Here is a 14672-nt window from a genome sequence, read left to right as displayed (position 1 = left end):
ATTTCTAAATTTAGAAAGGCATTCATTATCACCATTGATGACATAACCTCCTTCATTCACCTATAAAAAGATCACTCATCTAAGAGATTAGGGGGCTGGAAAATATTGAATTGTAGGGAGATGCTGGTGATATGAGATTAGAATTGATTGCAAGTATTGTAATAGTGTTGAAGTGTCTTGCTTGTCATGAGGTGAAGAGGGATTGAATTGGAAGAGTGTCACTGGATCGAGCACATATGGGTTGTAATTCTTCCTCTTATCAATAAAGTCTTCAAAACTTTTTCCTTATGCTTGTGTTATATGTTGACGCTTTCATATGTATATCATGTTCTCGATTCCATGTTATTTATAAGAAATAGATCATTATCATTTGCCTTGATGGGTTTTTGTCTCTGTGTTTGTGCAGGTACTTTTCAAGCGGCTTAAGTATGGAAAGGAGTGGCAAGATCGGTCAAGGGAGACAAGGAGCTAGCGAAAACTACAAGTAGGTTTCTCTTCTCTCTTGTTTTATCTATTGATTATAGAAAAGGTAGAGATTACTTTGTCTGTTGTTTCTAGACCTGCTACTAAGTCTAGAGGGTTAGGCGTTTGTCCAAGAACACTAAATATTCTCAGAACAGGAAATCCCTCTTTCGATGATTTTCCTCAGAAGGCCAACATTTCAATCGATATTTTTTTTCAAAACTGTGTTTTCCACCTTCTTGCTGATGCGTACTACTTTTGACATCTGGACTAGATTTTTGCTTAAATCAATTTTCATTGGATGAAATCATTCATTCCTTCTTATCCAAAATTTTCTTGGTCCATTTCTTCTTATCCTCACTATTGTTCATTGCTTTCCAATCACTTTTAAATCCAAGCCTACGCTTTGCTTGTTTGTAACAATGCTTTAATTTATTTATGGCTTCATCCAAATTTTGTGGTTCATAAAACTTTGTGTTCTTTAAATGACAAAGGAAACTCACTAATAAATCATTGAACTTTTTCCTTCTCCTCTTTGAGATATGGCACATATCTCAACAATTCCAGAAATCTGGTAATGTATTCTTCATCTGTCAACTATCCCATTTTCACCTCATAAAACTCCTTTGCCTTGTTGTCATAATATATTTTTGATAAGTATTTGTCTCTGAATAATCTCTCAAACTTGCTCCATGTCAATATCTCTTTATTTATGCCTTTAACATTCTTCATATCTTCCCACAATATATCTATGTTTCCTTTCAAACTATAGGTGACCACTTTTACTAACAAGTTTTTGGAATAATCATGTATTTTGAAGAATTTCTTCATACCAGGAATCCATGCTTCTGCATCTTCAAATTTCTTCATCTCTCCATCAAATATAGGTGGTTTGGCCTTCCTAAATTCTTCAGGAATATAGTCCCTTTCTCTTCTTCCTTGATGATGGTAATGATGAAAAGGGTGATGATATCTCCTTGTAGTAGAGAAGGAATGTTTATCAGAGTGATGCCCATGATTGTTGATTTTTATTTCTTGTGTGCTCAATGGTGCATCTCCTCTCATGGTGTCCTCACTTTCACCTTTGTGCCTCTTCCTGGACCTGCCACCATTTTCCCCATTTATTTTCTCTTCTTACCACAGAGTGTTGCTTGCCTCTATGACTAGTCCCCTGCTCATGTTTCCTTTGTCTTTGCAAATATAAGAGGCTTTGTAGTATGACTCCATTCACCACTGCCTACTTTTCTTGAGCCTTTATCAACCTTTCATTATCTATTTTAGCCTTCAGGCTTCTCAAGGTGTCAATCCAATCAGGAGAAATGATCCCTCCCCCTTGGTAAATTGATATTTCTTCTTTATCCATCATTACTTCTTCATGCCCATGTTGTGACTGATTAGAGTTGTATTGTACCATTTCTGTCCTCATTTCTTTTTCATTCCATGTCTTTTGTTTCTTGTGATATGCTATCATTCACATGCAATTGGTATACACATCACAATATAAATAAATAGCGATACATCATGCCATGAACTTTCTTTTTCAAATTTGTCATAATAAGGCCAGTTGTAACAAACCATCTATGCATCTCCACCAACATATTTATATCAACACAAATCGTTAGCTCATCAATAATAGTGAAAACATATTAATCATGGATTCAATCATTCACACAAGCAACTAAACATGCTTCTTTTTTACTCATGGTAGAGCCCATCTAGTCCAAGTTTTGAACCTGGATTCTCTGATACGAACTTTTAACACACCCCTCCTAACCCGAAGCCCTACCAAAGTTAGAAGGATGTGATTGATCTACTTTTTGGCTCCCAAATTACAGTTATGGGAACAAGAGTTAAAATTTTATTTTCTCAACTTTTCAAGAATTTTAAACAAACAATGTCATTTTGTTTGTTTCGTCGATCTGATTCCAACAATATAAATTTTTTCTCAATCTCACTTACGTAAAAAAAAGTGATAGCCCTTTAAAGATTAGCCAATTACACCTCACCACATCATCTTGACACCCACGTGGCACATGACGCACAAATGTGGAGGTCCCACATGGCAGCCATGAACCTTGAGGAAGGGCAGGGTTTGCCTCCTTCGGTGACGCACTCACTTAACTACAGGTAGGCCCGACCCCCAACCTTGGACTTAGGTCAAGGTCAACCCCCAATTTCGTTGTTGAACTGAAATGGGTTGGGTAGTCTGACCCTCGGCCTCTCGACCTGCATGCACACAGAGTCAGGTCGGCTAACTGGAGATCAAGTGGAAAATCCTGCAGAAGTTATGACTTTCTAGGCCGACCTTCCGACCTCTGACCTGCCTGAGCTACTAAACAAAATTTAAATTTTAACTTCAATTTTTCCAGTTTTCCAACACTTTGATAGTGCTTCTATTTTTCTAACTTTTCAACCCTTTGAAACAATTCTTCTAGTAGCTAATGGCTAACAAATTCATAAGGAATTCATGAAAAAAATTAATAAACAGTCAATCATATGCATGATAACAATATAACAACATTTCCAAGTGCCTTTCTTCCAAAATATAGAGAGTTGTAACAGCTCATTAATTGAGCAAAAAACTCATTTTCTTGGCTCAACAACCCTGTCAACAGAGCCAGTATGTGACAAGGGATGGAAATAAGGCCTCCTTCCCTTTAATAAAAAATGTACTCATTAACATGCAACAAATATGCCATTACATATATAGCAATTTAAGCATGCAAAGAACATAAGATTTCAAATCTTTCCACACTATCCATTAACACTATTGGGCACTCATTTCTACCAATGCAACCCATCATTATTATAATGATGTAACCCTTGCATCCAAGATTTTAATATAATGCATCTCATGCATTTATGTTTTCACATCCTTATGTAGCTTGAAATTTATATAGTAAACATGCATAGTCCTGTAATTTAATCAAAGTTATATCATTTCAATAAGGAAGATTGCATGCTAGTCATTGCAAGAACTAAATCAATCCTTCCATATGATGTTCCATCGCCTTTTACATAGTGACAACAACACATTGGTAAATCATAAAGCTAAATAAATCATGAACCATGCCATCAATAAACATCATTTTTAGACCAACAATGAAAATAGACACACGCACACACACATGCGTGCGCACACACACACGCACGCATACACACACACACACACATATCCTTGATTTCTTGAGAACATAAGAGATGCTTATCCAAAAATTAATGGGCAACTGAGTCTGGGACTATGACTCTCCACCGAAATATAGGCAACTACAACCGAGTCTCACGTGTAGCTGTCACCCCTGAGCTAGATTTTGGAGGTTGAGGGATATTTTTCTTTACGGATCAAATACATTCATTAGCTAAATTAGACATCCCATAGATTCAACAACCTTCACCCACCAATTTAATTGAAACCAACAAAACACATAGGGATTCTAAAGACCAACTATCTCCACCCTTCAAAACAAAACACTACAATTCCACCCAAGTCAGTGATCTGAAATGGACCAGAATAGTAATGTTGTGCTAATTCCCCATTCAGAATAAAACCCAAGATGCTTATCAAGTGATTAAGGATTCACCATGTTTGCTTAATTAATTGATTCCCGTGAGAGTTTCTTATGTAAATGTTAGAAACAATTTACATAAACAAATGTTGAACAATAGCAAAATAGCAGCAAAGAACATCAAAAAACAACACACAACACAAATATTTAATGAGGATTTCGCCCCTCCTTGGCTACGTCTCCTTGGTCCAGCTTTCAATACTTGGGCCTCTCTATTATGCTCAAATTAATACAAAAGTGTGTTTACAATGCTCAGATGCCTCTAAACCTATCTCAATGAGTTCAGAATCATCAAAAATGGCTATCTAGCCTCTTTTTGCATCCAATTTGGATAAGAACTGAAGAAGTTATGACTTTTCCTAGTTCTCCCATTATTCGTTCCGCAAATTGCTCCAAAACCGGCAGAATTCCCCATTCTCACTCCAAAATCCACTAACTGGGTGAATATTTGACTACGTCACAGGTCATAGCTTGTCGGTTGTATCACAAATCACAATCAAAAAATTTCAGCAAGCTAAAGGTTTTGTTAACACGGTGGAACATTGCGATTGTGATATCGGCAAACCCAACGGGAGTTTTCACCAAAAATTATAAACTCCTCGCGTTCGGGTACTTTATCGCATTTTCCAGCTCGGTGGAGAACCAGCGGTAGCCTTAAACAGACTTTTTCTTTCTGTGACATGCGATTTGTGATCTATGATTTATCGCATCGCAACCAGGTAACTGCCGAGGACCGATTCTAATCTGTTCTCCCCTCGTTGATATGCAATTGCGATTTGCGATGTCCTTATCGCATCACAACCCTGAACCTGCCTAGGCCGATTTATAATGCCTTTCCACCTGTGACTTACGATTTGTGATATGCGAGGGCCAATGGTGGGCTGCCACTTGGCACCTGTTCATTTGCTGAAGGGTTTTTCCATGTCATCCAATCTTGCCCTGTAGACAAGTCAAACTTGAACTTTGACTTTCTCTAACTTTTGCATACGAACTCAGATTTGAGTGTGGTTTGCACTGTTGGATTCAGAATGATGAGATATTCTATCTGAAGCTAAACTTATCAAGATTCTGACACTTTTAGTTTTGAGCACCTGATCAATCATCCCCACTGGAAGCCTTTAGGACCCCAAAATATTACATTCAATTATTGACATATGAGGGTATTGTTCCCTCACCTTCCCCTCTTAAATCCATTTTTCCTTTGTTGGATTTTTACCTTTGAGACCCACTCGAAGATTATGAATATTTCCCCTTTTGGTTGTCCTTGTTCTTCTATTAAGTATAGTGTCTTGCTAAAGCACATCAAGAAATTTTGGAGAAAATTCTTCAATTGACGGAATATGTACACTTTCTCCTTGATCTTAAATCAAAGGAGGCTTATAAAATCTCAAATTTTCAACATTAACAACAAAATAAATTTGCATATATGAAGGAAAATCAAGCTTGAAAGCATTATTGCCAATCCTTTCCAGAACTTTAAATGGACCATAATGGATTGGTTTCAGCTTTTTACCTTCACCTTCAAGCTTTTCCTTGCTAATGTAGAGCCAAACCTCATCACCTACCTGAAACTAATGATCCACACGTTGCATATCATGCCTTGATTTATACTTGCCTTGACTCTTTTCTAGTTGTTATTGAACTGTTTGGTGAGTCCACTACAATTTATTAATAAATTTATTTGCCCCATCTATGTCACTATGTCCATCTACATCTACATCTTTCTCATAGATGAAATCCAAAGGAGGTTTAGGGAAATAACCCATACATTCCTTAAAGGGTGAATTTAGAGTAGAAGAGTGTTTTGCTCAGTTGTAAGCATGTTGAATATAACACAACTGTTCATCCACAACTTAGGATGCTTGCTGGAATATCCTCTTAGAAAATAAATAATTGTTTTGTTAACCACTTCAGTTTGATCAGCTATTTATGGATGGAAGGCTTTACTTTTATTCAACTTGGTGTCCATCAAGTTCCATAAACTTGACCAAAAATTCCCAACAAATGGAGAATCACGATCCCTTACAATAGAAGTAAGTAATCCAAAATGAACCCATACATTTTGAAAGAAAACCTGAGTTTTTTGTTCAATTGTAATTTGTTTTTTACAAGGAATTAATATGAACATCTTGTTGAAGTTGTCCACAACTACATACAAATAATCATGGAATTTTCTTGATAAATGAAGACCTCCTACAAAATCCACAGAAACAATCTCCCATCGGCGTGAAGGTACTAGAAGTGGTGTGTTGATCCAAGTGGATCTTTAGAAAAGTACCAGTGGCATGGCAAAAGGCTCAAAACTCAAAGTGGAAGAATTTGGATAATCTTAGCATCGGATTGAAATTCTCTTCATTCTAATTCCAATCGTGCGAACGACACTCAAATCTGAGTCCATATGACAAAGTTAGAGGAAGTCAAAGTTTTAGCTTGACTTGTCCAGGTAGCAGGAAGAAGATGGCATGGCATAGGGAGTGCCATGTGGCAGGATGCCACTGGACCCCGCATATCAGTGAAAAGGAGGAGCGCTTAAGGAAGAATTAGCCCCTGGCGTTATCAGCTATAATTGCGATATCACATATCGCAGGACGAAGGAGTTACAAATCGGCCCCAAAAAACTTAGTTGTGATGCAATATACATCGCATATCGTAATCTGACGAAAGGGTTGGTGCTTGCGATATGGTTTAGGGGAAAAGTGTCGATTGTGATACTGCGATAAGGGGCCCATACCCGAAATGTTATACAATGTGATTAATAAACCCAGCAGGCCTATAGGTGTTACAAAGTGTTATCCATTGCGCCAAGGGTTTCATGCAGATTGCGATAATGAGACGGGAGTTTCGGACGTGAAGACATTATATTATATGGTGAATCTTCCTATCAGATCCATAGTTATCGTAAGATGCTATGTATGGGAATTGGATTGTCTGCCGACAAGCTGGAACCACCGATGAACCCACCGCCGAGAGTCATACGTCATTGAAATGGGTTTCTTGACAGTGGCTTACTATTCCGGAAGGGTGGTTGTCGTGTATCCTTCAGGCCCACCCCTACCTGCTAACCTTAGGTATTATGTTTGTTGTTGGGAAAAGTATCCAATTCGGAATGCCCCTATCCCACTCTAAGGTGTGATAGTGCCTTAGCAACAAACAAGGTAAACTAATTGAGTATTCTTCTTTATGAAATGTAAATGAGGAGCAAGGATGTAACTAACCTGTGTCTTCCGCTAGTTTGTCGTTTCAAATCACTCCTCTCTTCAGTAGCTCCCAGCTTCTTGCTCCTTCACCGCCCCAGCTTCACCAAATTCCTGCAAGATCACAAGAGAGAGAAACTACACAAAGATACAGATATACATTCACAAAAAGCTCAAGATCAGATTAAGCTAAACATGTAAGCATAACAAAACATCATTGGTACACAGCATGTAGGAGAAACTCAAATAGTTTATTGATAAAATAAAAAAGTCCAAGAGGAGATACAACCAAGTGAGTTCCGATCCAGCATCTACCTCCCAGCAAAGGAATCCCTTCCTCTCCTCCAACAAAGCATAAATCACCCAATGTACTAATCTCAATCTCAAACCAACAACAATTCTCTGCAAATTACAAAATTCCAGCCTCCCTGAACCTCTGGGTGAGAGATCCATATATAGATGTAAGCAGAGAGGATGAGTCAGCTTATGTTTTGACTTGTGGCTTCTCTCTCTCAGTTCTTGTTTCCACTTGGAGGTTGAGAGCCTCTTACTCATCACTAGTCGAATTCATTGAGGCAAGTGTCATTGGAGAAGATTCTGGAAGCTTCCAGGGTCTTTCCACCTCGTTGAATGAGCTTTCCATTTGTCATTTCCCACTCAGCGCACCCTGGTAGTGCTTCCACCTGCATTGCAACGCACCTAGCCAGTGTAGCCCCTGCATTTCAACGCAGGCAGCTAGTGGAGCCTCTGAATTGATCCTGAATTGACTGTTTCTGAGTGGTTTCTGTTGGAGAACTTTTGGGAGAAGCTGTCATGGGTTGACCTTGTTCCTTTAGGGGCAGGAACAACTCTTTTAGGGACTTTGGATCCCTTGGATTATGGACATTTCATGCTCAATGCTGTAAGGCACAAAAATGTCTATAACAGTTGCCCCCTAAAGTGCGAGCCCGTTTATCGGGTGAAATGCTTTATTAGGAGGATCCGAAGTTCTTCCAATGCTGGGAGGAGACCTGTAATAAGATACAATACAATACATTATTTTTCATACTATTTTCATGATCTAGCTGAGGCGGGCATTCCCATGCTCAGCTTTATAAATTCATTTTTCTGTACATAGGACAGACAATCGTCTGATGGTAGACTAATGATTGTGATGAAATCACCATCCTTTTGGTAGGATGATTATCTGTGCTGCAATGTTGTACATGTCAATGTCTTTATTTTTCCTGAATATATATCGCAGCCCGGATGGATGAAACTAGATCCGGGGTCTTCAATCTCATCCGATCTTCACTCTAAGTACAAGTCGATCCATGTGAGAAATGTTCTGAAGTCGAACATGGAAAGACATCGCTTGATTACCAGTCAATGATGTAAACTGTTAACAAGCGCGAGAGGAATCACCGATAATGATAATGACCCTCAAGGTACTGCAGTACAATTCACGTGGTGTGAATAAAGGACTTGGCGTCGAACACCACGCAAAATCTTTCGGTCGAAGGTCATTGATGTATACCTGTCGCCGGAAGTGAGAAACTTGCCATTGAGGCATGCAAGCTTCAAAGTACTGACGGGGGTGTTCCTAGATCAACTTCTTGGATAATGAGCTGATGTCGACAAGAAGCGATCCGTCAAAGGAGGGCCTTAATGTATCCCACATCAGTGACACGGAACGGAGCAAATGATTTTGATGGAGGTGAAAACGATCTGATGATATATGGTTCAGGGTGGCAGTCATGAAAGGATGAAGGATAATGTATGGTAGTGGATGGGACACGGTTGACTTCTCTGGATGACTTCTCTTGAACATATCGGCGACACTTATGTGATGGATTGGTAGCATTTACCCCAAAGGTGGATGGTATGGCGAGACCATGGTGATGTGACCGGTGAATGAAACAACCCAACCCGACTCTGGCACGGAGTGGAAGTGTCATGTTCAAGAGCGACTTGCTACCAATAAAGGTTCTTTGAGTTTCTTCCCAATTTTTCCCCAGTCATTGCTGACCAGTACCTCTTTATTTTTGTCAAGCTTGAGGAGGATAACATATGCTTGTTCTATAATTTGCCCTTCGGGCAAACCCATCGCTATGTTTTAACGAGCCTAGCGATAGTGAAACTCGTTCTCGTCTAAAGACAAGTTTGTCGCTATTTAATGTTTTTAACGAGTCTAACGACAAAGATAACTCGGTCCTTTTCATTTTTAGAGAGTCTGAAAAGGTACGTAAAGTTAACTCCGGAAGTCCTTTTTCGTCATCTAATCCCTTAAGTCTGAAAAAGTATAAAACAATACAGAAGGGATGAATTTTCGATAGTTTTAACGAGCCGAACAAAACAAGCGCTCGATCTTTTTGTGCAATAATCCCTCAGGTCCAAAAAGATTAAAATCTAGAGGAGGGATAGCTCTTCCGGTCGCTTTAACGAGCTGGAAGGCAAAAACTCGGCAATCTTTTCATATTTTACGAGTCAGATGAAAAGAGCTTAAAGAAGACTCGTCTTTTGAGGAACGAGTGATAAACGGGTAGCAGCTGATTCCAGGTAAGGGTTGGAATTTTCCAATCACGGCAGTGTCACAAGGATGGCTAGTGAAATCACTCTTCGCAGCTGTTCCTCAAAATGGGTAAACAATCAAATGGAGGTGAATGATCGACCAATGGAAAAGTGGAGGTGACAGTGCAAACACGACCAAGGCTTTAATGGCTGATAATGTTACATTCACGGTGGTTATTTACCGGAGGGTAGTTCATTTTTTTAACGAGCTTAAACGCGGAAAAACACTGCTCGGTCTTATGTTTATTTTTTAACGAGCATGAACTATGTGCTAAAACTGCTCGATCTTATGGCCTAGTTTTGATTTTTTACCATAAATATCTTTGCCTTTTTCAAAGATAGTACTATACCCTCAATTGCTGCATCAAACTAGTTAGAAATTAATAACATTTGCTTGAAAATGAGATTAAAAAACTAATTTTTCACTTTGAACTACGTAAAAAGCTATTAAAAAGTGTTTTTACCTCTCATTTTACCATTTCGTTTGAACTTGGTTTGTTGGAGCTTTGGAGGTGCCTCTTCCCCCTTGATTTTCATCAGCTGATTTCGGGAGATTCTGTGGACGATTCTCAACGCCATCTGGACCAGGTAGGAGCTAAACCTGAGCTCTTTCATTTCATGGTTTCCTTTCTGCATTTTGTGCTTGATTTCCTGTTTTTCTGAGCCCCTGGGGTTTGATGGGGTCGCTCTGCCATCAGCGCACCTTGGGCACTCGAAACCTGCGCTGAATGTCAAGCAGTATGAAGGCAGTTTGACCTTCAATGCAGGTGGAACACTGTGCAGGTGCATTGGGAGCAGAAAAGGATTTTGTTGCACAGTTTTTGATGAAAATTTTTGCCTGTTTCTCATCAAAACCAGGATCTAACTCATCTCATGTTTGGTTTTCAGAGGTATTGGAGCAAAATGACCCTTACATGGCGAGAACGAGAACATGAAGAAGAGGACATGATTGCCCTACATGATTCGGTTACGGTGAACGCGCTGCGGAACTGTGGTTTGCTGAAGTTCTTCCGCATCTCTAGCATGAGACAGCAGATCAACCTACTGCAGTATCTGCTTGATGCTTGGGATCCTATCAACCAAGTTTTCCAGATTAGGGGAAAATCTATCCCCTTGACCGCAATAGACATTTACTTCTTGACTGGCTTGTCGAGGCGGGGTGCCACCATCTCTTTGTCAGGTTCGGCCCGAGGGAGTGACTCTGTGAGAGATTATGTCCGCCAGTATTGCAGGGAAGGATCTCAGCCGAGTAAAGACGACAAGATCGTTATCCGTGAGGTTGCTGACAGGTCCCTTAGGTCTATCCTGTACACTATTGGCAGGATGGCCGGTAGTGCGTCTCTTCATGTAGCCAACAGATCCTATATGCGGCATGCCTTGGAGTGCCTCCAACCGAAAATATTCAACTGGTGTGATGCAGTACTTCTCCAGATGAAAAGTCAGTTGACCAAGGTAAAGGACGGGAGGTTGAAGAACTTTGGGTTCGGTTCTATTTTGACTGCCTTTGCTTTGGAGAAGATACCATTGATGCAGCCACAGTACATTGCACTCGACTCGCCTTCTCCTACTGAACCACGCATGCAGAGATGGGTTGACCACATGTCTAGGCATGCTGGTCAATCTCAGATTTATTTTTCTGATACCTTCTTCAGGTGGTTTGAGCGTCAGGAGATGGTCTATTCCGAGTATCCATATGTTGGCATGGACTTCCGGGGTGATCCGGATTTAGTACTGCCGGACGGCGAGCAGTGGGGCGTTATTGGTAAAATCTTCGACCATATCACTGTTTACTGTTTTTATTCATAATGTCCTTGTGCTTTATTCTATCAAGACTTTGATCAAACTCATGTGTGCATGCAGATGTTGGTCCTGTTCGTCCAGTAGTTCACCTGAGAGCGCCAGCCGCTGCCCCAGCAGGAGAGGCTACCAGGAGGGTTATCCTTCGTGACCTTGATGTGGCCGAGACCCTTACAGCTGTGCAGGAGCAGGTTGAGAGCCTTACTCTCGGTATTCCTGATGTGAGGATCGACGAGTTACCTTTACAGTTGCAGCGGCATACTACTGGTGTGCCTAGACGATGGACTCGTCTCTTACGCATGATCGCACAGGCTGTGACGTGCTATCACGAGCATCACTAGACTAGGGTGCCCCCTAGCATTTTGAGTTTTTGGGTCATGTGACCGATTTTGTCTTGGTTACAGAAATTATATGTAAACCATAAACAGCTTATATATATATTTTGATTTTCGGGGTTTTATTCTGGTTGAGTTATGTGATCCACATGTAAAACATTGATGATGTGTTTCTTTTTATAAATGTCGCAAATGTCTATCTGACACATAGTTTGCTAATGAGTCGGTTAATGTGTTTAAGTTTCTGGAAATATGTTGATATTGAATAAAATCAAATTGTCTTTCCAAAATCTTAACCCTTAGGAACATGCGATAAATGGCTGGATTTCGGACGGAATATATACCATTGAGTTGTAGTATTACGAGTTGTGAGTCTAGCCTGACAATTAGTCGGCATATACCATGGGTGATGGCATCAGAGAGCAGTTCTATCAACGCGCTATACTCAGCGATGTTATTCGTTGATTGCCCAATACATACACCTCTGAAACTTACTAACTCGCCGCTTGGATCAAAAATGGCCCAGGCTGCGGAGGATAGGTTCCGCGAACTACGACTCGCTCCGTCGGCATATCCAACACATGTCTCCAAAAGGTTCGACATCTGAAATAAATGTAAAAAGGTGGATTACTCGACCAAAATGACCACTTTAGCGAAAACAAAATACAACAAAAGCATATTGGTTACTATTTAAGCATAGTAACGCTTGAGGTACAACCCATTACGAGGTTGCGCCAGTGGAATTCCGTCATAATCCATTAACTCGTAGGCTCCTTTTGCTAACACTCGTTTAACAATGTAGGGGCCCATCCATAAAGAATTAAATTTTCCTGCTCCCAATTTATCGGATTCTTGGTCGTAGAGCAAGACCAAGTCACCTTCTGAGAAGACACAGGGTTTGACATTTTTGTCGAACTGCGCCTTGACTCATTTCTTATGGGCTTCTTTAGCCAAAGCGGCATCACGACGGGTTTCATCCAATTGGATTAATTCCAAGAAATGGGCCTCTTCTTCTGAAGTTCCAGGGAGGAGATCAATTGCGAGTTTAAGAGACAAGATTTCGCACTGGACTGGTAAGACTGCTTCCAGGCCATATACCAGTTGGAAAGGTGTAAACCCGGTCGCATTCCTTACCGATGTTCGGTAAGCCCACAAGGCTGAGTACAGGATTAGGTGCCACCTTCTTTTGTGAACTCTGATCATCCTTTGCAACATACGCTTTAGGACCTTGTTGATCGCTTCAACTTGTCCGTTGGCTTGCGGATAATACGGAGTAGAGCTGTCGTGAGATAGCCCTAGCTTGGAAGCTAATTCAACCATCATGTGATTGCGAAAGTGTGATCCATGATCTGTAGCTATAGCCTGTGGTATGTCGAATCTGGCGACTACATGATTGAAAAAGAAAAGGGCAGATGTTTCACCAGTGTTATCTAATGTAGGCATCGCCTCGGCCCATTTGGTAAAATAGTCAACTGCGACTATGATATACCCATGCCCCCCGGTCGAGGTGGGGTTACATGTCATGAAATCGATGCCCCATTTGGCGAACGGCCCAACAACAACTATTGGCTGTAGAGGTGCGGGTGGTCTTCTGGTTTTGCTATCAAAAATTTGACAAGCATGGCAACTTCTGACTGCGGTTATGCAATCCTTGAACATTGTTGGCCAGAAGTATCCTGCTCGTAAGATTTTTTGTGCTATAGCATAACCAGATTGATGCCCCCCACAAGCTCCTGAATGACACTCATTCAGAGCTTTCTCGGCCTCCTCATGGGTGAGGCACCTTCTCAGAACTGTATCGACACCACGACGGTAAAGTGTATCACCGACGATCATGTAGTCTTTTGCTTGGTATCGTATACGTTTCTGTTCTGAGTGAGAGGTGTTAGGCCTAAACTTTTGGGTTTGGAGATAAATTATTATATCTCCATACCACTCATTGCTTGTAGATATCAGAAACAAATTCTCATCCACGATTGATTCTTCGGATGTTTCATCGTTGGACGACGATGGGAATCGCACAATAATTCTGTGAAAACTAGAGCTTTCTTTGATTTGGATTTTACAAATTCCAGATCAAACTCTTGAAGGATTGCTATCCATTTTGAATATTTGCCCCCCAGCAACTGTCGCGACAATATATAAGTCATGGGGTTGCAATCTGACAGAATGGTAGTTTTCCGAAAGAGGACATAGTGTCGAAACCTTTGTATCGCTTGAACAGCCGCAAGCGCTAGTTTTTCAACATAAGAATATTTACTTTCTGTATCATTTAAGTTTCTACTTAAATAATATATAGGGTGTTCAATTCCATCGACTTCTTGAACTAAAACCATTGCGATGGTTGTATCTGCTGCAGCCAGATACAGGTTAAAGTCTCTTTGATAATCGGGTGCGTACATTAATGATGCTTTTATTAAGGAATCCTTTAAAGCATCAAAGGAAGCTTGCGCAACCTGATCCCAGACGAAGGGTACCTCTTTTTCAAAAGACGTGTATAACCTTTAGCAAGTTTAGCGTAATTTGGAATGAACCTCCTCAGAAAGTTTGCTTTCCCTTGGAGTTTCTGAATCTGAAGCAAATTCGAAGGTGGAGGCAAATTGATGATTGCCTGGACCTTGCAAGGGTCGAGACGAATCCCATCCTTGGAGACTACAAAGCCAAGTAAACGACCAGAACTGACGCAAAATACACATTTGTGCGGATTGAGTAGTATCTTGTAGTGTCGGCAACGTAGAAATATCGCTCTTAAATGCTGCGGATGATCA

This window comes from Pinus tabuliformis, chromosome 6 (genome assembly GCF_031772625.1).
Source record: "Pinus tabuliformis cultivar Carrire ecotype Pingquan chromosome 6, CPIR1, whole genome shotgun sequence".
NCBI classification, from domain to species: domain Eukaryota; kingdom Viridiplantae; phylum Streptophyta; class Pinopsida; order Pinales; family Pinaceae; genus Pinus; species Pinus tabuliformis.
Note: the sequence above shows the minus strand (reverse complement) of the source record.